Raw genomic sequence first — 23,625 nt, forward strand, 5'->3', positions numbered from 1 at the left:
TTCTAACCATCACTGTCATAATAATCCCATCTCTATCCCAAATGCTCTCCCCCCCAGCTCTTGAGGCAGGCTTCCAACCATGGACCAATCCATCTGTCCCTTATTTTTACTGTCCTTGAGTGTTAGTCTCACAAGTGAATACAGTCATTCTATATCTGTCTGTCTCCTTCTGGCTTATTTCAAGCATTTTAATTTAGTTCCTCAAAACTGAGGTGTAAGTATAAGGCACACCAAATTTTTCATATTTAGTCTTGAATAAAAGGATGTAAACAATTTGTTAGTACTGGTTGCATGTTAATTATATATTTAAGTCAGAATGTTTTAATACAGGTTGACTCTTGAATAATGTGTTTTTGAACCGCATGGATCTATTTGCATGCTAATACAACTTATTTTCACTGATTTATCATTGACGCACAATAATATGGAACTTCATGGCTTAGTTTAACATTTCTATATGTGTATAATTGTTACCACTACCACTACAAAGCCGTGATTTCTGGAGGGTGGCAGATGAGGAGATAATCTGGTACTGGCAGGAGGTGGCTTGTGGGTGTGACCCCTGGGTCTCCAGAGACTGGGGGAAGCAGGCAGAGGATCTCTGCTCCCAAATTCCATTGAGCCCAGAGTCCAAGATTACAAAGTTTTGCATTACCTTGGTTATGTGGGATTTTGCTCATGCGTGAAGCTCAGATTGAGCATGTGGAAAGAGGCCTGGAGCGTGGTGGCAGTTCGGTAGTGGAGGTCCACTGTTGGGGCTCTCACCTGCCCCTCTCTGGGGTGCCCCGAGTGAAAACAGCCTGTGATAATCTCCTCATTGGCCACCCTCCAGAACTCACAGTTGCTTCTCCCAGAAGGGAGCATAAAATGAGGCCCCCATAACCATGCCACCGGACTCCGTGACAGGTTGTTTTCACTTGGGGTACACCAAAGGGGGCAGGTGAGAGCCCTACCCACCCCAAGGCACCCCGCCCCCGCAGCTGACCTCCACTACCAAACTGCCACCACCACGCTCCAGGCCACCTTCCACATGCTTGGGCAGAGCCTCACACATGAGTGAACATATCCTGGACCACAAAGCTGCACAACACATCATCATAAAGGAATATATATATATGTATATATATATTTATATATATAGGGCTGGAGCAATAGCACAGCGGTAGGGCGTCTGCTTTGCACGCAGCCAACATGGCTGACCCGAGTTTGATTCCTCCGCCCCTCTCGGAGAGCCCGGCAAGCTACTGAGTGTATCTTGCTCACACGGCAAAGCCTGGCAAGCTCCCCGTGACGTATTCAATATGCCAAACACAGTAACAAGAAGTCTCACCATGGAGACATTACTGGGCCCGCTTGAGAAAATCGATGAACAACGGGAGGACCATGACCATGACCGCACAGTGGTAGGGCATTTGCCTTACACGCAGCCAACATGGCCAACCGGAGTTCAATTCCTCTGCCCCTCTCGGAGAGCCCAGCAAGCTACCGAGAGTATCTCGCCCACACGGCAGAGCCTGGCAAGCTCCCTGTGACGTATTTGATATGCCAAACATGTAACAACAAAGTCTCCAATGGAGACGTTACTGGGTCCGCTCAAGCAAATCGATGATCAACAGGAGGGCCTTTACTTTAATATATATATATATATATATCTTGGAGAGCCTGGCAAGCTCCTGAGCTACTGAGAGTATCCCATCCACACAGCAGAGCCTGGTAAGCTCCCTGTGACTTATTCAATATGCCAAAAACAGTATCAAGAACAGGTTTCCTTCCCCTGACCCTGAAAGAGCCTTTAATCATTGGGAAAGACAAATTAGGAGAGGCAGCTAAAATCTCAGGGCTGGGACGAATGGAGACGTTATGGGTGCCTGCTTGAGGAAATTGATGAACAACGGGATGACAGTGATACAGTGACAAACTACAAATATGCAGTACCATCCTAACCCCCCAAAGAGTGTTTTTATCCTCATTCCTCCGACCCCACTCTGTAACCACCATAGTTTGTAGAGTGCAGGAAGTAGGTGTACTGTTCCTTGCCAGTTCTTTGCTCTAGTAACTAATAGTGCATATATGAGTGAATCCATCTGGGAATTGTCTTCACTTCCCGATTTATTTCACTATTATAATTGCCTCAAAATCTATCCATTTTTGCCCCCAAGACAGCATATTTTACCCCTTTGAAACGGCAGGGTAGAATTTCTTTGAGTATGTAGATCACAACTTCTTTATCCAATCATCTGTCAATGAATATTTAGGTTGATGCTATTTTTGGCTACTGAGAATAAGGCCTTTCAGAGAATAAGGTTGTAAGATCTTTTTCAGTAACTGTTTTCATATCCTTTTGTTAAGTGACTAGTAGTGAAATTCCTGGATTGTAGGGAATTTCCTCTTTTTTAAAAAAGAATACTCCTTATTACTTTACATAGGAGACTTTTCTGAGGTGTTGCTACGGACTGAGTCACATTGTCTGATATATATGACCTACATTCCTATCCTATACATGGAATTTTTTCAACACTTCCTTTTTCTCTTCTTCGTTTTCAGCCTACTCAACATGAAGATGAAGAGGAGGAAAACCTTTCTGACATCACTTATGATTTTCCTAGTAACATTTTCTTTTCTCTGGCAAGCTTAATTATAAGATTACAGTATATTATACATACAGCTGATAAAATATGTGCTAGTCAGCTTATGTTATTGGTAAGGCTTCCTATCAATCATAGGCTATTAGTAGCTAAGTTTTGGGGATTCAAAATTTACATGGGGATTTTAAACTATAGGGAAGCCAGTGTTCCTGCCTCTCTCTCCACTGGTCAATGGCCCACTGTGTATTGGGTTAAAAATGTATTACTAAGATCAACATCACATACATTTTGAGTATCTGGCTACTAGAAAAACGGAAATTTCATATGGTGGTTATATATCACTCATATTACACTTTATTCCTGGAATAATTGGTACTTGGATACAAATAAAATTTCCTTTTGGAAATATGCAGAACCATTGTGAAATTTAGCGCCAGATCCTAATTCGAGACTAAGATATAAAAGATTGCTGCGGAGATGGTGAAATAATTCTACACTTAAGAAAGTTTCTAGAACATTCTTGCCCCACCCTGGATATCTTACCCATTGTTTGTCTTCCTTAGCATTACTATTTAGAAAGCACTGTGTTAGTCTGAATACAAAATATTTTGCAATCATCACATTAAATATTATGTCTCGATATATTGTGACTACAACACAACTATAAATATAACATGTATTATTTAAAACTGACACTATGGATTCTATTATGTTAAACACCAGACATTCTTTTTTTTTTAATTTTTGGCTTTTTGAGTCACACCTGACAATTTTCAGGGGTTACTCCTGGCTCTGTCCTCAGGAATTACTCCTCGTGGTGCTCAGAGGACCATATGGGATGCTGGGGATGGGACCTCCTCAGTCAGCCCCTTGCAATGCCCATGCAATGCCCTTCCCACTATGTTATCACTCCAGTCCCTAAACACTACACATTCTTGAAGCAATATCGTCTTCCTGGTATGGGAGAGAAAGGGAAAATATGTTTATGACATAGACCTCAACACACCCATGGGATGTGATTCAAATCTTAATATTATTTGGTCTGCCTTGGTGGAAAATGGACAAGAATCCCATCTAAAGAGGGTGGAAGGTGGAAGAATACTAGAAAATCTAAAGACTGGCACTCCTGGAAGTACTATTGACCTTATTTAAGCCTTTGAGCTCCCTGCCCTCCAGACATGAAATGTGAAACTGTTTAATTTTCCTTCTCTTGTTAGGTAAGGTGTGAGGAAAATCTTCCCCACCCACCTCTGATATTTCTATTGAACTAATCCCTAGAGGAATTGTAATCTCCAATTAAGGAATGATCTAATTCTTGGCATGTAAGCAGAGTCAAGAAAGGGGCAACAACAAATTGTCAATTCTATCCTTGTTGGGGTCACATTTATGCTTTTTACTCTTTGCGGAAAAGAAAGGACATGAGATTTTCTTGGCACTGAAATTGTCCCTGAGCCAAAAGGAGCAAAACTAATATGAGATTTGGATAAGACATTAACCTTCCCTACCAAAAATTTATGTTAGGGCTTTGTATCTCTGAAGATACCTGAATGATGGTGCCTATTTATGTTTTTATTAGGCAGCAAATGACCCTTTCTTCATTTTTATGAGAGAAGGAGAAAGAGAAAACTTTGCCGGGTTGGCTGGGATGAAAATAGAGGGAAAATATCTGTTAGGTGTCTGTTTAGATTGTCCAAGGGGAACACATCATTTTAAAGGCTAGTTAGCAGAAATTTGAGAATGTTTTTGACTTGGACAGTGCATTTGTGTGATTGGAAATATTTTACCTGGGAACTTTCTCAAGTTCTTGGAATCTTGATTCCAAGTACAACAGACGTACTGCATTTTTTCATCATCCTTGATTACTTATTTTTTTAAATTTTTATTTTATTTATTTATTTATTTATTTTTATTTTTTTATTAGTGAAACACCATGAGGTACCGCTATAGACTTATAAATTTTTGTGCTTGGGTTTCAGTTATACAATGATCAAATACCCATCCCTCCACCAGTGCCCATCCTCCACCACCACGGGTCCCAGCATCCCTCCACCCCCCATCCCCCCGTCCCACCCTGCCTCTGTGGCAGGGCATTCCCCCTAGTTCTCGCTCTCTTCTTTTGGGTACTGTGTTTTGCAAGAGAGGCATTGAGTGGCACTTGATTACTTATTTTGTAGATCAGAGAAATTTCATGCAGGCCAGTTCTCCAGGTTTGGTCTCACCTGGCTCACCTCTAGTCTTGCCGTTAGTGTTATTGTATCCTCAATTCTACTTCTTTCTCCATCAATCGTTCTTTTTTCTGCCCTCCCTTGTTGAGTTGTCTGTGCTCACTCTTTCTAGTGCCTTGCCTTCTATCTTCCCATAGACCTTAATCTCATTTACTGCCTACCTGAATAGGTTTTCTTTTTCTTTTGAGCCACACCCAGAGATGCTCAGGGGTTACTCTACACTCTGCTTTCAAGGATAGTTCCTAGTAGTGCTTGAGGACCAGATGGGATGCTGGAGATTGAACCTAGGTTTACTGCCTTCAGGGCAAGCACCCCACCCACTGTACTATTGTTCCAACCCCAATGATTACCTGAATAATTTTAAGTGAGAGAAAGCCAGAATACCAAGGCCTATTACTGCATTCTCAACATTATTTTAAATCTTGAATACATTCTACCCAACTGACTCCCACCAACGTGAAATAGTCTCTTCCCTTTAGAAACAACACTCTTGAATGTCTAGTAAATATCTTCTTTGCCCACCTCAATCTCTTTGACTGGACTGCTACTGTTAGAATAAAACAAGGTTCATTGTGGGTCCCTAATATCTTTTTGATATTCTTTTCGAGGTTGTCTCATGCTTAGCGCCCCAATATCCAGTTGAACACTTTTGCATGTGTAATTTTTGCACTAGCTCAGATCTCCCTTCCAAGTTCAGAAGTCAACTAAAGTTCTCTAAATGATCTCATGGCACCTCAAGTTCACTGTGTTCAGAACTGGCTTCCGATTCTCTCTTCATGCTGATCCTTCAACACTTTGACTTGGCTTTCCTTTTTTGGCCAGCGTCATCTCAGGCATGGAGTCATTATCTACTTGAAATTTGCACAAAGCAAATCTCTTATAACCATTTTCCTTCCTCACTTCTAATATCTAATCAGCAACTTTGAAATATCATTTTATTTCTACTCTAACCACCCTACTGAGCTTATGCTTTTTATTATTGCCCTATTCCACATTCTTCCAGCTAAAAATTCCACAAAAGGATTACAATATACCCATATACATGTCACATTAATTCACCTTCTTACTTAAATGTCTAAAATTGCTTTCAATTTTTGTCTGGATATTTCACCAAATTATTACAATACTGACAACCTTATAGGCATCACCTTTCCCCTTACCATCAGTCTTCCTCATGCCCATTTCCCTTCCTATGACATCTCTAACCTTCTAAATTCTTTTATTCAACCATATAAGCAACATCATTTTCTGCACAAAATCTTCATGCATTTTATTCCTTTTGTCTTTCTATCCTCTCCCCAAGTCGTTGCATTCTTTAGATAGAACTAAACTTTTTCATTAAATAGATTTTTTATTATTTTATTTTTTCTGTAATATCATATTTATAATACTATTAAATTAATTGTTTTACAGTTGCAGAGCTACTGCATCAATCCCTCCAACATGCTTCAAGATTCCTCTACTACTATTTCCTAGTATCTTCCCTCCCCTAACCACCTAAATTCCAAGTTGTACTGATTATTTATCATGGTATCAGAGTTGGGAAAAAATGGGAGTGAAGATAGACGGTCAGCAACTACATCACCTTCACTTCGCTGATGACATCGTTCTAATAACACCAAACATTAGCCAAGCGGCATAAATGCTGGCTGACTTGGACCGTGAGTGTGGAAAGGTCGAACTATAGCTAAATCTCATGAAGACATTGTTTATGAGAAATGGTCTCGTTCTTGACGTTCCATTTGCTCTCAACGGAACAAACATCTCCAAATGCAACAGTTATGCATACCTAGGTCGAGAAGTCAATATGACGAATGACCTGACCCCTACGTTGCACAGGAGGAAGAGAGTGGCTTGGAATACCTTCGAGAGCGTCGAAGAAATAGTTAAGAGGATGAAGAACCTCCAAGTCCGGGCACAACTCTTCGATTCCACTGTTCTTCCTGCATTAACATATGCCTCAGTGACCTGGGCCCTACGTAAACATGATGAGAATGCTATTCGGGTCTCCCAAATTGGAATTGAAAGAGCTATGCTTGGAGTATCATGCTTCACTCAAGTGAGAGAAAGAGTCCAGAGTTCCAACCTCTGTGGATGATCAAGAATCAGGGACGCTGTCTCATTTTCCAAGTCATCGAAAATCAGATGGGCTGGACACATTATGTGATTTGGAGACGACCACTGGACTAGAGTCTTTACCAGTTGGATTCCACGGGACGTCAAAAGATTGCGTGGCCGCCCACCTGCGAGATGGTCAGACTTCTTTGTCAAGACCCTGAATGATTGGTTTGAGGCTTTTCGTGTTCTTGGAGTGAGCAGACACCATTGGGCTACACTAGCATGCAACAGGGATGAATGGAGACGTTACCGGCACTGCTTGAGCAAATCGATGAGTAACGGGATGTCAAGTGATCAAGTGATTATTTCCTAGTCTATTCCCTTTCTTCCCTCCTCTAGCCACCTAAATTCTATGTTGTACTGATTATTTATCATGGTATCAGAGTTGGTTTGCAATGGGGATGGACTAATCTCTTTCTTTGTTTCTTAATATTCCACGTATAAGCAAGATCATCTGGTAGTTGTCTTTTACTTTCTGACCAGATCATTTAGCAATATTCAAGTTGCAGCAAAATGCAAAATTTCAATAGTTCTCATAGTTTAACAGTAATCCATTCTGTCTGCGTATCACAATTTCTTTATCTGCTCATCTGTTGTTTGGCACTTGGGTTGTTTCCAGATTTGGACTACTGTAGAAGGTGCTGCAATGAACATAGGTGTAGGAAAACATTGTTTTGTCCTTCCTGCATAGCCTCAGGAAGTTTGGGTTTATTGGGTTGCTCCCATCACAGTGTTCCCATTCCTCTGTGTTTATTTGTAACTTCTTTCTTTGTGCTCTGTTGACTTGTAGATATTGTTTTTCTCTTCTCCCTAAGTACTTTGCATAGTTTTTTCAGAGCATTGTCTTTTTTGTATAGACAAAAGAAGACAGTATATGCTATGCTTCTGTAACATGACTCTCAGTGTTACTTTCCTCCTGGACATCTGTTCTCTCACCTAAGCCTCAGCTGCCCTTACTTCCTAGTGCCCCCCCCTCCCCAAAGCAGGGTCCCAATGAGGGACTGGATGGAACCAGGGCAAGCGGTAAACTATGCGCTACCCTGGCACTGAGATGGGCCTGGCCAAAGAGCCTAATGCTTAACTATAAGCTAAGAGCTTGGTCATGAACAAATACTGTCATGATCCAAAAAGTAATAACTAGACTCGAACCCTGCTAGGGTTAGGATAGATTAATCTGGCCCGAGCTCTGTAGTCTGAGTCTGTGGCAAGATGTTCCCAGGAGAGCTTCCCTACAAGCCTCAATGTATCTCTTACTGTATCCATACAAAATAACTAGTATTAAGATGTTGATAGAGTTATTGGACTGAGAAAAGGAGAAAAAACACCTTAAGAGGTATTTTGCCCTTGGACAGTCAGGAAGGGCTTTGGAATATCCTAGGTGGTATTTCCTTTGAACTTGGTGGGCCCTCAGGAAGGGCTTTCTTATGTTATTTTGCTACCAGACTGGGGGAAGTGTGGGCCCAGAGTGCTGGGGACTTGGAGAGACAAGGGAGTTGGAGAGGTAGAGAGCTCAAGGAGTTGGAGGGAGAGAGGAGAGAGTGCAGGGCAGTATTATGGAGTGCGGAGAGACTAGCAAGGGTGACAGAGAGAGAAGAATGTAGAAGGATAAATGAATGTAGAAGAATAAAGAATGTAGAAGAATAAAGGAGCAGACATGTGGAAAGAGAGAGAGCCCAGAGATGGAGTGTGGAGTAAAGAGAGGGAGAGACAGAAAGAGATGGGAATAAGGGGCAGTGTGAGACTAGAATGGGAGGCTCGAAGAGACTGGGGCAGGCGCGTGGGGAGAATAGAATAAATGGCATCTTATCAATCAACCGGCTTGGCCCTCATTTCGTCCACTGTCTGCCCCATGACCTGGACCACCCTGCTGTGGGGAGAGGCCCAGGACCCCTGAATGCAGGTGGCCTCCCCGTGGCCTCCCTTGGAAGTTTTATACACCTAGTATACATATGTCTTTTGGAATTAATGCTTTTGTGGTTTGGGGAAGATGCCCAGGAGCTGAATTGCTACATCATATGCAAGTTCTATTTGTAATGTTTTGAGAAGTCTCCATATCTTTTTCCAAAATGGCTGAACCACAAGTCCTACCAGCATTGAGTGAGTTTCTTCTCACAACATCCCCCTAGCATTTATTGCTTCTGGTATTTTGCATTTAGACTCTCACTGGGATGAGGTGATACCTCATTGTTCTGTTTTGTGTTCTCTGATAATCAGTGATGAACATTTTTTCATGTGCTTGTTGGCCATTTTTACATATAGATTCTTAGACCCCAACAATACTCTTTCCCTCCAAGAGATACCCTCTCATGTAATGCATTTAAGTACTTACTTTTTTTTAAAGTAAAGAGCTTTTTTTCCAGTGGGTAAGGTGTTGCCTTGCACACCATGACGTAGGTTCAATCCCCAGCACCACATATGGTCCCCTGAGCACTACAGGAAGGGATGCCTAAGTGCAGAGACAGGGACAAGCCCTGAGCACTGTAGGGTGTGGCTTAAGGAAGAGAGAAATATAACTTTTTAAGTAGTATTTTAAAAGATAATAAAAAACTGTTATAATAATCGATAACCATGTAAGTAAGGCCCTCCCGTTGATCGTCGATTTGCTCGAGCGGGCCCAGTAACATCTCCATTGGAGACTTTGTTGTTACTGTGTCTGGCATATCGAATACTCTCGGTAGCTTGCCGGGCTCTCCGAGAGGGGCGGAGGAATCGAACTCGGGTCGGCCATGTTGGCCGCGTGTAAGGCGAACGCCCTACCCGCTGTGCTATCGCTCCAGCCCTACCAAAAAAAAAAAAAAAAGCCATGTAAGTAATATTTTAAAATGTATTTTATTTTTCATAGGAACTTAGAGGAAGTTGAGGTGACAATCATTTATTTCTATACATCTACACATAACACAAAGTAGTTGTCAAATAAAAATACCTGTTCAATAAATCACCATATAAAGACATGTAAGAATGATTACTTAGTATTTATAGTATTGCATGAATTATCTTTTCCAAACGAGTTTTAAATAAAATTACAGAGAGTTTAGTTTAAAATGGAACTATTAAAGTATTCTGAAGTCAACTCATAATTATATACATTTACAGAAGCTATTTTGATCTACGGCTGTCACAAGCTAGCAGGGTATGATGCAAATGAAATTTAGGCTACCCCAATAAGATTAATAATTGTAGTACATGCAGATGTATATTACTGAGCAGTACAAAGGCAGATACCTTCAATTAGTCACTCTGAATGCATCTCTCTTTTCCCCCCCATTATTGTTCCCTTAGGAGACATTTAAAATAATTTTTGACTTATCTTTCCACTAAGAAATTTAAATACCACAGACACATTGTCTGTTTTGTACTGCATGAATATATGTGTTTTATACGTTAAAAAGTTTTAAAATTTTAACTTACCAAAACTAAATAATAGTTCCCTTAGGGGCTAGTATTGTCTCTATTGATAGTTATGAACTGGAGTGATTTTTAAGATAATAATGCAAAATTAAGAAATTAATAAGCATCCTTAAAATTTACGACTGGTGGGAAAACTGAAAGATGCAGGTTCTGTCTTTGCTATCTTCCCACTTGTAGAATGTTGTCTCCGTTAGCTGGCTTGAAATATGGAGAAAATTGTCTAGTTATGGTAGCACAGTGCTCAGTGTCAGCAAGGCAGCTCAATCAATGCTGCCTTCTGGACAGGAGGGTATTTTGTCCAGGCCCAATTACTCTATTTAGGATCTCCAACTTACTAGAAACTTTGACATACTAGGATATTATTGAACTTGCAATATATGAGATTTTAGAAAATAATAATATCACAAGAGGGGGAATTTCTGGGAAAAAATTACAACTTTTTATTTCTTAAAAAATATATTTCTGAGAAGAAATAGAACATTTTTTTCTGGGAAGAAATAAAACTTTTTTTTTTCTATCCTACTGTTGATTATTATAAAATATAAAACCATGAAGGAAATATCAGACATAATACTATTTAATTTTTAAAATTAATTTTAATGTAGAAAAATCCACAACTGTTGATACAAATTCTAAAATTAAAATTGATTAGATAACAAAGCTCCACTATTAAAAAACAATAAGTATAAAAAATCAATTTATGCGAAAGTTGTTATATCTGATCACCAGGTTAAATCCTTATCCAATAATTTTTTAAGCTGTTTGTTGCTAGTTGAGCGTTCTGTGTTATTGTTTAGTTAGTTGAGTTTAGTCGGCTTCTATGTTACTTTCCCACCCAATTTGGTGCTCCTACTAGAATTTCAGTATTGAGGAATTAGGAGGTGGTCCTCAGGTCCATTTGCCATCCAGTGGTCCAGACACTTGAAAATCTATTGCCTGGGCCAATGAGTCAGGATGGCAGTGGCTGTAGGGTCGGGGGGGGGGGGGGGCTGGCTTCCCGGGTTTCCGGAAGTAGGGGGCTTTGTGGGGAGAGTATCCACTCCAACTCCAGAAAACACCTGAGTCCTCAGCCTGAGCATGGGTACATGAAATTATTCTCAGTCTGGTGTCTCTGCAGAGAATTTTTATAAAACCATGGACTTGGGTCTTGGTGTGGCTGTCAGAACTTAAGCTGGTTGGGTATTCAGCCTGCTCCCCTCCTGAGGACGCCCCATAATTTTTTCCATGGGCACTGGTAATTCCATAACTTTTAACTGCTCCAATGTGAATCTCCTGGGAGATTTAGTCAGGAATCGGTAGAGCAGGGTTGGTGGGTACTTCTACATGGCAGTGGTCAACATGAAAGATGGGCCAACCACTGAACCTGATTTAATATTATTTTAATAAATGTTTGCTGCCGTCCCCCAATCCTAGTACTCATTAATGAACAAATTAGTAAACACTTAGCAGTCAACCATGGTTAGTTTGGTTTTGTTTGGGGGACCATATCTGGCAGTGCTCAGGGCTAACTCTTGGCTCTGTGCTCAGGGATCATAGCTGGTGGGCTCACAGACCCACATGGAGTGCTAGGGACAGAACACTGGTCAGTCAAGTGCAAGGCAAGTGCCCTACCAGCTGTACTATTGTTTTGGCCCCCCACCACTAATGTCAAAATATATGTCCTCTAGGTTTCTCCCGCCCCCCCCCCTTTAAGAAATCTTTTTTGAAATGGAGAACTACGGAAAGTTAGATTATGAGCTTGACTTTTCATTGACCAAATCTTAAGACTTAAAAAGACTTTGAGCAGGAAACCATAGATGACTTTTGTAAAGATCACATTAGCATAACAAGCAGATTTTGGTTTTTTAGTGAGAAAGCATATTTTGTTCAATATGGAAAAAGATTATTGAGATTATTTTGAAGTCAACTTCAGTAATCCCAACCTTTTTTTTAAAAAGAATCATATTTTGTATTTCATAGCTTGTATTCTTGTATTCCAAGAGTATCTTGTATTGAATGTCTCATGTTCTAACCAGGATTTCTGCTCTAGGGATTGATCAAGTTGTGCTATTTGAATACATCATTTATCTAGCCTTCAAATATCATAGACAAAATAACTTCTGCTCATGAATGTTAACATTAACAAGGGGAAATTAGCTCTTTGCACATCTTTGAAACCATATAAGCATCTTGGAGGGGAAAAAAGTAGAAAAAATAGCAAACAAATGGTTCATTTCATTTTTCTCTTTCACTAGAGTATTTTGGGGAGGCCACTCCCTGCCATGATCTGGGACTACTCCTGGCTCTGCACTCAGAAATTACTACTATCAGTGCTCAGGGGATCATATTGGGTTCCAGGGATCAAAACCATATTGGCCAAGTGCATTGCAAATGCCCTACCCACTGTACTATCACTCCAGCTTCTGAAGAATATGTTTTTAAAGTGCTCTCTTTAGGATATAAGCATGATATAAGTAAATGCTTATATCATGGGTGGAGCGATAGCACAGCGGGTAGGGCGTTCGCCTTACACGCGGCCAACATGGCCGACCCGAGTTCGATTCCTCCGCCCCTCTCGGAGAGCCCGGCAAGCTACCGAGAGTATTCGATATGCCAGACACAGTAACAACAAAGTCTCCAATGGAGACGTTACTGGGCCCGCTCGAGCAAATCGATGATCAACGGGAGGGCCTTTACCTTTTATAAGTAAATGCGACTGCTGAAGACTAAATGATCTATAAATCACCTCCTTAGATGGTGTATTTTGTTAACAACAATATCAAACAGTTTATTACTACATCTTTATGGTTTTGTCCCTTTTGTGGATCTTTGACTAAACATGACTCTATGGTATCAATAAAAACAGCAAGTAAATCTACAGAAATAGTGATTTTATTTTCTAGAACATGCTAAGGGCCAATGAAACTATTGGGAAAAATACTGACAAAATAATTTGATTACTGTCACAGTCAGGCCACCACAAAACCAGTAGTGGCCTGAAGAGCAAAATGCCTTTGAACTCAGGTTCAAAGAGATCTGAATATGCCTGAAGAAAACTTATGTAAAGAAAAAGACAAAACTGTAGATGCTATCCAAAACTATAAAAAATGTTATATCACAAACACATAGAAGTTTTGGAACAAAACTCAACATTATGATTAAGCATTCAAAAAATTAATTATCTCAATAAACCGAAAAAGACAGGATCTTATCAATAAACTCAGAAAAAAATTTGAAAAACCAAACACCATTTCATAGAAAAAATGGTCAATAAATGAGAAATAGAGTATGACTTTATCAACTATCTACAAAATACTCCTATAGCTAACATCACATTAAATATTGAGAAACTCAGACACCTTCCCACCACTGTCAGAAAGTATAAAATTTATACTTTTTATAATTAAAATGTATAAATCTAATTTTGTATTTTGAATAAATAGCTATTAGGAACACTACCAAGATTTGATTAACAAAATTGAAGAACTAAATAAATGAAAAGAGAACCCATGTTCATGGACAGGGACACTCAATATTATCAGGATGTTATTTCTTCCCAACTTGATCTACAGATTCAATATGTTCTCAGCCAAACTCTTAGCAACAAATTGGATACTAGTTTTTGATATCAACAAATTATTTCTAAAGTTTACATGAAAAAGTAAAATAACTAGAACCATCAACACAATCTAGAAGAATAAGAGCAAAATTTGTGGACCTATACAATCTAACTTCAAGACTTCCCCCATTTTTACATGGAATATTGGTGAAAGAACAAATAGATCCAGAAAACAGAATAGAGAGTTTAGAAATAGAAATAGAGCCACATAATACAGACAAAGGAACAGAGAAAACATTATGGAGCAAGGATGGTCTTTTCTACAAATGGTGCTGAAACACTGGGTATCCTTGTGTAAAATAAAATGATAATAATAATCCAAATTTGCTAACCTTAAACCTTAATCTTACACTCTTCATGAAAGTTAAGTCATCATAAAGGAATATATATATATACATATATATATATATATATACATGTGTAAACCATAACAGTAAAAAAGTTCTTGAAAATAACATATATAAAACTTAGGTGGGTGGATTATGCCTTTTATTTTATTTGGGGGTCATATTGGGCTGTGCTTATTCCTGGATCTGCACTCAGGGATCACTCCTGGCAGGGCTTAAGAGACTATATGTGATATCAGGGATTGAACCTGGGTCAACTGCATGCAAGGCAAACACCCAGCCTGGGTGTTTTATAGCTCCATCCTCTGATTATACCTTTTAGATATACCTCTAAAGACACAATTCACAAAATAAATCATTGATAAACTCTACTTAATTAATAAAAAATTCTGCTCTACAAAAGACAATATAAGATAATTTGAAGAAAAGTCACAGACTAGAAGAAAATGTTCTCAAAAGACATGTTTCATAAATAACAGGCATCCTGCTTACTCCTGAAGCCCTTGTTCTCTCTTGAACACATATCTCACTTGCTTGTCTTTATGTCTCTTTGCTTACTTGCTTGCTTGTTTGCTTGCTCAAGTTTCAACTCTTGAGCATGTATTCCTTTCCTTCTCTCCTCTCACATCTTTCAAAGTTTCATTCAGTAAAAATTATGAGAGGAAAAAAAAGAAAGGAAGGAAGAAAGGAAGGGAGTGGGGAAAGAAGGAAGGAAAGAAGGAAGAAAGGAAAGAAGGAAGGAAAGAAGGAAGGAAGGAAGGAAGGAAGGAAGGAAGGAAGGAAGGAAGGAAGGAAGGAAGGAAAGGCAGAAAGTTTCTAATACTTACCAATAAGAAATAATGGTTAAGAAATTCATCAAAGTCTTTAACAGACACTTCAACAAATATATGTGTATAGGTGACAATTAAGCAGTTGACAAGATTTCCAATTATATGTCACATTGAAATTCAAACAAAACCAGTTAGTCATCACGATACATCTGTTAGATCGGCCAAAATTCAGAACACTGGAACCACATCTGCACCACACAACCTCCAGTCCTGTGAGAAATAAATATATATTAAGGCAACCTGTAAAAAGCCTGGGTTGATGGAGACGCTGCAGTTGTGGACACTCTTACCTCCTGGTTCTTTTGCAGTTCCTAAGGATAAATTTCTATGTGTTTTGTTTGTTGATTTGGTTTTCAGTTTTGGGTTTTTGTTTTTGTCTTTTTGGTCCTATCTGGGAGTGCTTACGAGATTACTTTCAAGCTCAGTGTTTTAGAACAGTTCTTTGGCTGAGCTCAGGCGACCATGTGGTACTGGGGATAAATGGAAGGCTTGTGCATGCCAGGCATACACTCTAGTACTTTGAACTATCTCATGTTGTTTAATGAGATCGCATAATTTGCAGAGTGTGGAATGGATGCTAGTTCTTTTATGTTCACATTTCTCTACCCCCAAAGGCAAATTCAAAATTATTATTATTTTTGTTTTGTTTTGGTACCATACCTAGCTGTGCTCAGAGGTTACTCCTGGCTCTGTGCTCAGGAATTACTCTTGGTAGTGCTTGGGGCGGGTGGGGGCAGTGGCATAGAGGATGCTAGGATTGAATCCAGGTCAGCTGCATGCCAGGCAGATGCCCAATCTACTGTACTATCTCTCTGGCCCTAGCAAATTCAAATCTTAACCAGTTGACATTTCATATGCTCCCAAAGTTTTCTGATCCCAGTAATCAGACAAGGGTTTAGTGAAACGAGTGATGCTATAAGTTAGAAAGGAAGAATAAGGATTTCGTAAGAGGTAGGTAAGGAAGAAAAGAGAGACCCCCAAAGATGTATTGAGGGGTCTGTATTTAAGGAAGAATGAAAAATGTTCTAACACTGTTATTGATCAAATTATTGACTCAAAACACATCCTTTCATGAACGAATAATAAACTTAAATGCCATCGTCTATCTGGAAAGAGATTTGAGTAGAAATACACAACTTTTTCACCTCCCTTGTTAAAAAGTTATAATATCCCTTCTCAGTTATTCTTAGAAAGAAAATATGTTTTGCCAACAAAATCCCCCTTCGGAAGTGGGAGTGTTTTTTTTTTTTCTGAGAACCCTTTTTAGCAAGGGCATGATATTATTATGACATGCTGAGACATCTATTTCTAGAATTGGTGGGGGGGGAGGAGACATTGGTTTGGATTTGGTTTGGGTCTTTTCAGCAAGGAAAGAGAGGAAGTGGCCTGTCAGTAAAACGCTCTTTCACAACAGAAACAGACCCCATGGCTTTAATTAGAAGGCAGTGGAGTATCTATTCAACTGAGCAGTAAATCAGAGCTTTGTGAGCCTGGCAGGCTCTGAAAAGTGAACCTCAGCTCCCCTGGTCCTCACATTAACTGCAGACTTATCTGCAGAGCATGGCTTGGCTTTCCAATCACAATCCACCCTACTTCCACCAGCAAATGGCGAAAAATAGAGTTAGCCACCTCCCAGGGAGACTGCAAAGGCTGTGTGTCACTTCAAGTTTAATAATTCTCTCTACGCATGTCATTTTGATTCATCCAGCAGGAAAGTGTGCAGGTCAACATCTATTATCTCCCAGGGAAAGCGTCTCAGAAATTACAAAGTGCCCCAAACCAATTTCATGTACTTTTTACAAAGACAAAAAAAAATGCCCTGGACAGAGGAACGCAGACTGGGCTTTCGCCCAAGGACATCCAACATGATACTCCTAACTGAAGGCACTGAGACAGAACAAGAATGCATGCATAGAAGACTCTCCATTTTCCCTCCTCTCTCTCAATGGAGTGCCTGAATTTTACACCTTAGTTGATGATCAAGAGCAGAGGGATGAAGCGCCTTTGCGTGAGTGTTTTTAAAGGCGTGATCAAACATCGTTTCAAATTTTATTAAAAACAATAAAGATTTTCACTGTAAATGAAGGTACACCACGTAATTTAAATGATACTTTCTTTTGGACTGATGCTATTGAATTCTTGGTGGATTTAGACAGCCCTGACATCGTCATTGCAGCTAGCATCTAAAGCTGCCATAAGTGGTTGCTAGAGAAATGGAATGTCATGGAAGGAAATATAATTATCCTTCACAAATTTGTTTTCTTACCTGCCTTAAGACTTTCCTACTGAGGGATTAAGGTGAGGGATAAGGATGAACATGAGTAGCTAGAATAGATGATAAGCATAGAGCCTCTGCATAAATATGGTTTAAGAGACAATCCCATGAGACCAAAGAATCAGCATTTTAAATATACATCCCAGCCATTTTGGTGCAGATTTCCTTTGACTCACAGTTTGAGTTATCCTTGTGGGATTGAAATTAAGAAATAGGATCACCCCTCACCACCTGGTAGTTTATTGGTTGGTGACAAATGGAACCAAGTCCCTAGAAATGCCAACCGATGGGGACTTGGTAACATTTGTGATAGCCTCAGCCTCATTAATACAGGCATGGATTCATAGTGTTAGTCAAGAAAAACCTTATGCTTCTCTCCTGGAAGGGAGCATAACCTGACAGTCGCCATAACCATGCCGCTGGACCCCATGCCAGGCTGTTTCACTTGGGGCACCCCAGAGGGGTATGGGTGAGACTCCTTGCTGCCCCAAGGGACGCAGCCCCGGCAGCCGAAAACCTCCAGAACTCAACTGCCCCCATGCTCACAGCCACTCCCCACATGTTCAGGCCGAGCCTCACCCACAAGTGAACCTATTCCTGAACACTTCATACCACACACCCTACACATCCTCCGAGAGTACTGCACCACATGTGATGGAGTTCAAAGTAGGAAGCAACCAATCATAGAGGGAAATATTTTTTACAGACTTATAGAAGGGATTAATAGCCCCTGGGTGAAATACAACAATCTTCACACTCCTTCCTCTAAGGATACTTTTTTGTAATTTTTTTAGTGGGTTCTCATAACTGGCACTGGCACTGTCCTCCCATTGTTATTGATTTGCTCGAGTGGGACCAGTAATGTCTCCATCGTGAGACTTGTTGTTACTGTGTTTGGCATATTAAATATGTCAAAGGGTAGCTTGCCAGGCTTTGTCGTGTAGGTGAGATACTCTTGGTAGCTTGCCGGGCTCTCCAAGAGGGCGGAGGAATTGAACCCGGCTCGGCTGGGCCTGCTGTGTGCAAGGCAAAAGCCCTACCCAATGTGCTATCGCTCTAGCCTGAGCTTTCTTAACAATACAAAATATATTATTTAGGTTCTGCTTTGGGGCAGGGATTGGGCTTTGGGATGGAAACATCCGAAATATGGTGGTGGGAATATGTAATGGTGGTGGGATTGGTGTTTGAATATTAAATGTAATCAAATATTGTGAACTACTTTACAAAATAAAAAAAATTAAAGAAAAAGCTTATGCATTTCCAATTTGCCAACTGGTCAGTATGTGCATGACATCACGCTAGGCATCAAAGAATTCACACACTTGCTTTTTTTTCACCAGACTTCTTAAAAGACAGATACTAATGTCACACTAGCACTGGAGACTGACTCAGAAGAGAGTGACCCACTGGCATTTCAAATTACGTGCCTTCTTCTCATAGAGCACATCAAAATCCCTCCATTTATTTTTGGTTTCCCCTCAGGATCAAAGTTAGATTTTCAGTTAGGTTTTCACTTTCATGCAGTACAGATTTAAAATTTGTAGTCACTGATCACAAATGTCTAAGAATTCTATAAAACCTTAGTCATGGGGCAGAAGACACAGTAAAGATCTCATCAATAAAAATGATGTTGAAACTTAAAGCATACTAGATCTCAATAAAAATTGTTTCTCCTAACTCCAAAATACACTCTAAGAAACCTATTGGGAATGATTCATTAAAATCATCAAGTCAACAGTTGCTGAGGAAAATAGTTTCTGGGGGTGAAGAGTCGTGTTTGAATTTCAATGAACCCATGGGTTGAGCAGGATTTTCCAGGAAACCATTGTGCTGTTTATCTGCAGGAAGCTAATGTGCTGTGGTTCCATCACAGATGGACTGTGTGGCCACAGAGAGATCACTTGGTCCCTCTGAGTCTCAGTTCCCAACTCTGAAAATTGGAGCAAACAATGCTCCCAACATAATGTGATTATTTGGAATAAATGAGGTGAAGTGAGGGAGAATGTTTAGAACAGTGCCCGATTCAAATGAACACTGATCATTTATCATGTCTGTGAGGAACTATTATTAATACTATTGTAAGTCAAAAATAACAATAAGATTTTTAATAAAATTTTATTGGACCAGAATAATAATACAGCGGGTAAGTTGCTTGCCTTCCATATGGCCAACCCGGATTCAATCCCCAACCCCCACCATATGGTCCCCTGAACCTTGCCCAGAGTGATCCTTGAGCATAGAGCCAGGAGTAAACTCTGAGCACTGCAAGGTGTGCCCCAAACACCAAAAACCTGATCAAATACAATGGACACTGACCAAATATTGTAATTTCCCATGCTGACACAGGAAGAAGATAGACAAGTAAGGATAAAATAATTCAATCTATCTGAAGTCTTAAAATGTAATCATGATTGTTGCCAAGACATGGCTTTTACAGACATTCAGATTTGAATTCTGACTCCACTCCTTAACCTTGCAATGCTGAGCCACTAACTCAAGGTTTTTAAGGTCTGTACAAATGAGACAAACATAGAGATACTGTGAAATTTTCCAGAAGAAAGAATATAAACAGCTTAATGTAAGGTCTGGGACGAGATAAACCCAAAGCCTGCTTCGTAGTTGTTTCTATCATTATCTCATTATTATCGTTATTATATTTGACAATATGGAATGGATCAAGGACCTTGAATGTTCATTTCTAGGCAAACTTATTTTGCTACAGGCCCCATAAGTTTACAAAAGGTCAAAAAACATTATCTCGGCCTTCTGGCAGAACAACTTTATCAGCCTACAAAAGTAACCTTTAAACTGTTTTCCAGATCACTGGATGTCGGCCACATACTTGGCTTCTAAGTCCTGGAATGATTGTCATCTTCACAGAGAGCTCCATCCAGCCCAACTAGAGACCTGGTACACTCCTTACAAACCAAGCAGATCCCCAGCTCTCCGAGCTAAAAGGGTTGGCATGACACTAGCCCTTCCCACTAAATAATAATAGGGAAATGACTGTTTTCCCAAGAATCCATTTAATGCCGATCAGATGTGGGTCTTGGGTACCCTCAGAGAAAGAAAGTTGTGTGAGAATCCAATCCAATTATTTCAGGTAAAAAAAGACTCAGGCATGATCTATAAGTCTGATGACAGACATGCAAATCATAAGTCAAGTGTTTCCTTAAACTAGAAACAATCAAGAATTGGCTTTCCCATTGGTTTCCAAAGAGGAAGGGGAAGAAAATGTAATCCTCATCTGTTCCCAGGTATGAAAACGTCTAGCACAGGAGATGGGAGTCAGGGGGGGTGGGGGAAAGCAAAGGATAGGAATTATTCTGTTGGTTTAGACACTAGAAGTAATGTATAAGGGTCAGATAAGGAACTGGAGTTTTTGCTTCTTGCTTTTCTTGCTTTTCCTGCTTTTTCTTGCTTTTCTTCAACCTCTTTATTCTCAGCACAGATTTGGCAACAGTTTGCTTCAAAGCTCTTCTCAAAATCACTCCATCTTTCAGAGAATTCAGGGTGCAATTCTGTCTTAGGATTTTTGAAATGATCACTCACCTAGTTATCTTAATTCATTAGCAGGAAATCATATTAATACGACTTGTTTCCTCTTTGGAGGGAAAGATCATTGTTTATAAGACCTCCTCTTAGCAACATCTCTGTGTCCAGTCCTGTGTGAGTCACTTCACATATACTGTAGTTCATCAAATGACCATGACATAGGATCACCTTTCCCCAGTGACTGTCCTACTTTCCTGGGTGCCCCGCCACAATGCAGATAGAAAATAATCTGCAGAAGCTGAGGGGAGGGAGATCGTGAAGGTTTTTCTGGATCCAAAATCCATGTTTCTTCTCTAGACATTAATAAAATTGATAGAGAATGAAACATCTTAATCCTAAAGGAGGGTATGATTTCTGGGCATAACCTCTGGGGCCCAAAAACACACAGTAGAAATGTTGCACTTCTATGTGTATCACAGCACCAGTCACAAAAGCCAGAATATAGAAACAATCCAAGTGCCAGAGAACAGATAACTGGTTAAATAAAACTACGGTACATCTTCACAATGGAATACTACGCAGGTGTTAGGAAAAATAAAGCCATTGCTTAAAAATGGATGCACATGGAGAGTATTATGCTGAGTGATATGAGTCAGGAGAGGAACAGTCATAGAATGATTGCACTAATTTGTGATGTATACTTATATATTTTATTAAAAATATATCACTGTATCACTGTCATTCCATTGTTCATCAATTTACTTGAACGGGAGCCAGTAACATCTCCATTCGTCCCAGTTCTAAGATTTTAGCAGCCTCTCTTTACTCATCTTCCCCAATGCTGCCATATTGGAGGCTCTTTCAGGGTCAGGGGAATGAGGCCCATTATTGTTACTATTTTTGCCATATCAAATATGCCACGGGGATCTTGCCAGGCTCTGCAGTGCGGGTGGGATACTCTCAGTAGCTTGTCAGGCTCTCCGAGAGGGACACAAGTTAAGCCCATCTATAAGAGAATACAAGAAAGTATGTTAAAACCAAGCACATGTGTGCTGCTTTGAGTACATCAGTGGGCTGGACTATAATATGAAACTAATACCCAAGGACAGTAGAAACAAGGGCCAGGAGGATTGGTTCCCAATTGGAAGCCTACTTCAAATGCTGGGGGAGAAGGCAATTGGAACAGCGAAGGGACCACTATGACAGAGATAGTTGGAAATGATCACTCTGGATCTGTGTTCTGAAAGTAGATAAAGGAACGAATATGATTAACCTCTATGTGCTGGTATTGCAAACCATAATGCCCAAAAGGAGAGAGTGAAAGGGAGAGAGAAGGAAGGTTAAGTGACTGCCACTTTGAACACAGACTTGGAGAGGGGTGGGGAGGGTGAGAATGGTAGAAGAAAAACTGGGAACATTGATAGTGGAAAATGTACACTGGTGGAGGGGTGGGTGTTGGAGCATCGCATGAGTGAAACCTGATCATGAACACTTTGTAACTGTGTATCTCACAGTAATCCGGTAAAAATATTTCTTTTTAGAGGCTGGAGTGATAGCACAGCAGGTAGGGCATTTGCATGAGGCTGACTGGGGTTGATTCCCAGCATCCCATTTGGTTCCCAGAGCACCGCCAGGAGTAATTGAGTGCATGAGCCAGGAGTAACCCTTGTGCATCGCCATTTGAGACCCAAAAAACAAAAAAAAAATTTTTTAAGTAAGGAGGGTAGGAGCTATATAATTCAGTATAAGATACATATATATATATATATATATATATATATATATATATACTGATTTAGGGAAAATAAACACCTTAAGATTTCAAATCAAACAGTAAGATTTCAAACAGTAATATCAAATCAAATGGTAAGATTTAAGATTTCAAATCAAACAGTAAAAACAATGGGCCTCATTCTCCTGATCCTGAAAGAGCCCTAATACAGCAGCATTAAGAAGGATGAGCAAGGAGAGGTTGATAAAATCTCAAGGCCGAACTAGGCTGCCAAAACGAAGAAGGACTAAAATAACTGTCTGTATTTTCAACACACATATGCTGGGACTGGACCTGCCAGTAACTAGACAGTTACACCCACCAACTGCCGTGTAACTCCAACAACGGCCAGGATCCAGAGATCATCACACTCAGCTCCTGGGAGAGAACAAGACAGAGTCTCCTACCCTATGCCTGACTGTCTCCACCAGGGCCCAACAGCTGAAGACCACCGAGGCCCAGCCAAGGCCATGCTGGGAGCACTCTCCACACACTTGGATGAGCCTCACACATAAAAGAACTGACAGAGGAACCCAGGTGTGTGGGACCCGGGGCTGAGATCTCCAAGCCTGCACGGTTTGGGACTGGACCTGCCAGTAACTAGACAGTTACACCCACCAATTGCCGTATAACTCTAACAACGGCCAGGATCCAGAGATTATCACACTCAGCTCCCGGAAGCGGATAAGTCAATGATAAGTCAACATCTTATCATCTCATTCCTAATTCGGTCAAACTGGCAGGCTACCAAATGTAACATGCCCACACGGCAGAGTCTGGCAAACTCCCCGTGGTATACCCAATATGCCAAATACCAGTAACAATGATGGGTCTCATTCTCGGTGGTCGTGATCGTGATATGCTGGCATCAGAAGCATCCATTGAGGCCCTGATGCTGTAAATGCAGAAGATCAAGTACGACATCATTGTTGTGACTGAGACAAGAAAACATCAATCACATCATGCCGTTTTC

Source organism: Sorex fumeus, unplaced genomic scaffold (assembly GCF_029834395.1).
Source record: "Sorex fumeus unplaced genomic scaffold, SorFum_2.1 ptg000005l, whole genome shotgun sequence".
NCBI classification, from domain to species: domain Eukaryota; kingdom Metazoa; phylum Chordata; class Mammalia; order Eulipotyphla; family Soricidae; genus Sorex; species Sorex fumeus.